The following is a 4,312-nucleotide window of genomic DNA, read 5'->3' on the forward strand; positions in this document are numbered from 1 at the left end:
TATATTATCCACATATATCTGAGCAATCATGATTTTTCCACCTTCATTTTTCACAAAGATGGTTTTGTCTATTCCCCCTTTTCTGTAGCTATTTGTGGTCAAGAACTCAGTCAATCTCTCATACCAAGCCCTAGGGGCTTGTTTTAATCCATATAGAGCCTTTCTTAACTTGTAGACATGGTTAGGGAGATTTTGATCAGCAAAGCCTTTAGGTTGTTCCACATACACTTCCTCATTTAAGTAACCATTCAGAAAGGCACTTTTTACATACATCTAGAATAATTTGAACTTCAAGATGCATGCTACTCCTAACAGTAATCTGATTGACTCAAGTCTTGCAATAGGTGCAAAAGTTTCATCAAAATCTACTCCTTCGATTTGAGTATATCCTTGAGCCACCATCCTTGCTTTGTTTCTAGTTATAACTGTAACGCCCGTATAATTTTAATATTAATTTAATCAAGAATATTGAATTAATAATTAGAATTATTAAGGATTTTGTGAAGATAATAAATAAATAATGGTTTATGGCATTTGGGCCATGTGAGAAATAGTAAAAGGGGGGGTGTGATATAGGAAGGCCCTTTACTAATATTATTATTATTTTCATAAAATAATTGGAATTGGGAAGAAAGAAAGAACGTGAAAGAACAGAAGTATGAGGAACGAGGAACGTGAAGGAGAACAATAGAGGGAGAGACCAAGAATCAAGAAATTTGTCTAAGGTAAGGGGGGGACTTATCTGATTATCATCTATTATCGGGTTAGGGGTTGATAATACTGAATAGATGTGGAATTCGGGTCGATTGAGTCATATGATAGGTTTAGGGATTGAGTCAATTGTATGATGTTTGATCTCTATGTTTGAATCTATGATGTCTGCGTTGTTATGGTCTCAATTGATGTGTAATTGGTGTATTATGAGACGTATCTTGTGTTGTTTGTGCATTCTATTTCTCTAGGTTCGTACTGGTATGAATTGGGTGTGTTTGGAATGCATAGAATGCTGTTTTCTGCAGGTTGGGGTTTCTGAAATCGCCGGTTGGCGCCGCGTGCATAGGGTTGGCGCCGCGAACAGGTGGGCAGAATGCCAGGAAGTTGTGATACGCTCAGGTCGCGCCGCGCACCTGTGTCCGCGCCGCGAAGGCGTAACTTTTTCTCGTTTTGCGCCGCGTGTGGATGTTTGCGCCGTGAACAGCTTGGCAGAGAGCCAATGATTTTTTGGGACGTCCAGTCCGCGCCGCGAACTGGTGATGGCGCCGCGTGCTGTTGGTGTTTTGAGATATTTTCAAAAGTTCAAAGATGCATAACTTTTTAACCGTTAGTCCGTTTGATGCGCCGTTTTGGGCTAAACGAACCTCGTAGGATAATCTATATGATGATGATTGATTGGTTTTTAGAATGATGAAAATACATGTATGCTATTCTTATTGAGTATGATGATTGATGCAAATACGTGTATGTTTTGTATATGATGATTATGGAATTGTGATTGAATGATGTTAATATATATGAACATACTTGAATGATGATGATGATGTTGATGATTGATGATGATGATAATAGAAGTATGTTGTATATGTTGCATTCATTCATGTTCATTGATGATACTGTATCCATAAGGGTGTGTTGGATCAGTGAAGGGCATGATTCCCATCGTGTGGAATCTGTGCTGGCAGGGCCGTATCTTGGACGATGTTGGATCGGTCATGGGTTATCCCCATTTGATGATGTTGGTACCACATGCATAGTGTCAGTATATACATATGCATAATTTATAACATGATTGGATGTATTCCAGTGTTGTAAATGTTAATGATGTATTCATTTTGGTTTGACTTGTTGTGAATGTCTATTTATGAAACAATTGGGTGAATGATGCAACTATGATGTGTTATTACTTTATAACCTTATAACATTTGTTAATTATGATGAGACTCACCCTTACATGTTGTCATTTTTAGATTGAGGATAGCGGCTGTTCGACTCGGTGAGGATTAGCTCATTAGTCAGTGTCTTAGTAGCGTCAGGTGTCATGCTCTGATAGTTGTAACACTGGGAACGCGATTTGTTTAGAGTTTATGATTATGACTCTAGTTATGTTTTGATGTTTTGAAGGATAAGTTTTGAAAATGTTAAACTTAGTCCGTTTTTGATAAATTCCGCTGTGTTAACATGAAACGTTTTAATTTATGATGATTACCTCAGTGAATGCATGACATGACTGAATGATGTTTATTTATTATGAATTGTGGCACCCTTATTTCATGTACTCTGAATAATTGTTTTAAATTTCCGCGGGGTTAGTAAGGGGTGTTACAATAGTGGTATCAGAGCATAGTCGGTCGTTATGACCAAAGTCTTAGTGTCAGTTTTGCTTTCCTGTGTATGCGACTAGTAAGAGTTAACTGTCGATACTTCTGTTCTGATTAAATTGGTTGTGATTTAAGCAGAACAATGGCTGGAAGAGGAGGAAGAAACGATGATGCTATCGCTGAGGCTCTGGGCATGATTGCTGGTGTGCTGGGAGGAAATGCCAATGGAGCTGCAATTGGAGCTGACAGGCAGCTGAACAGTTTTCAGAGGAACAATCCTCCATTGTTCAAGGGCACGCATGATCCTGAAGGTGCTCAGAAGTGGCTTAAGGAGATCGAGAGAATCTTCAGAGTCATCGATTGTGCTGAGGATCTGAAGGTGAGGTATGGTACTCACATGTTGTCTGAAGAGGCTGACGACTGGTGGCTGACTACCAGGACTGAACTGGAAGCTGATGGTGTGGCTATTTCTTGGGCTGTGTTCAAGAGAGAGTGTTTGAGAAGATACTTTCCTGAAGACGTAAGAGGTCGAAAGGAAATTGAATTTCTGGAACTAGTTCAAGGTAGCATGACAGTACCAGAGTACGCTTCGAGGTTCGTTGAGTTGGCAAAGTACTACGTCCACTACAACAATGATGAAGCCAGTGAATTCTCGAAATGCGTCAAGTTCGAGAACGGTCTCCGCGATGAGATTAAGCAGGATATCAGATATCAGAGAATCCGGAGATTTGTAGACTTGGTGGACTGTAGTAGGATCTTCGAGGAAGATAATCTCAAGCTGAAGTCATCTCACTCTCGCGAGTTAGTTGACAGGAAAGGGAAGAAGCCTATGGATAAGGGTAAGCCGTATGGTAGAGGTAATCCAAAGACTGGTGGTTGGAAGAAGCCTAGTGGGGGAGACTCCAGTGCTTTTGTCAGGTGCTATAACTGTGGTGAGGTTGGGCACCGTAGGAATGAGTGCAAGCTGAATCAGAAGAAGTGTTTCAAGTGTGAAGAAGTGGGTCATGTTGTCGCTGATTGTAAGAAGAAGATTGTGACTTGTTACAATTGTGGTGAGGAGGGTCACATTAGCCCACAGTGTCCTAAACCGATGAAGAACCAAGCTGGAGGGAAGGTCTTTGCTTTGTCTGGATCGGAAACCACTCCGGAGGATAGACTAATTAAAGGTACGTGTTTTATTCATGGCACACCTTTAGTTGCGATTATTGATACTGGAGCAACTCATTCTTTTATTTCTTTGGATTGTGCGGAGAGGTTGAATTTGGAAATATCTGAAATAAATGGAAGTATGGTTATTGATACTCCAGCGTCGGGGTCAGTAACTACTTCGTCCGCATGCTTGAATTGTCCGGTTGATATTTTTGGTAGGGAATTTGGGATGGACTTAGTGTGCCTTCCGTTGAAACAACTCGATGTAATCCTGGGGATGAACTGGTTAGAATTTAACCGTGTTCACATTAACTGTTTTTCGAAGACAGTAATCTTCCCTGAAGAAGTTCATTCTGATGATCTGGAGATGACGGCTAAACAAGTGGGTGAAGCTATCAAGGATGGTGCAACGGTGTTTATGTTGTTCGCATTGATGAATGTGAAAGAAAAAGTGGCAAGTAGCGAATTACCTGTGGTGTGTGAATTCCCAGAAGTTTTTCCGGAAGAAGTGAATGAATTACCGCCGGAAAGAGAAGTGGAGTTTTCTATTGATTTAATTTCGGGAACTAGTCCAATATCAATGGCACCGTACCGTATGTCACCGTCTGAGCTGACAGAACTGAAGAAGCATGTTGGAAGAATTGCTGGAGAAGAAATTCATTCGTCCTAGTGTTTCTCCGTGGGGTGCACCTGTGTTACTAGTGAAGAAGAAAGAGGGTTCAATGAGGCTGTGTGTGGATTACAGACAATTGAACAAGGTTACTATCAAGAATCGGTATCCCTTGCCGAGGATTGATGATTTGATGGATCAGTTGGTTGGAGCAAGAGTGTTTAGTAAGATTGATCTT

This window comes from Vicia villosa, unplaced genomic scaffold (genome assembly GCF_029867415.1).
Source record: "Vicia villosa cultivar HV-30 ecotype Madison, WI unplaced genomic scaffold, Vvil1.0 ctg.000650F_1_1_3, whole genome shotgun sequence".
NCBI classification, from domain to species: Eukaryota; Viridiplantae; Streptophyta; class Magnoliopsida; order Fabales; family Fabaceae; genus Vicia; species Vicia villosa.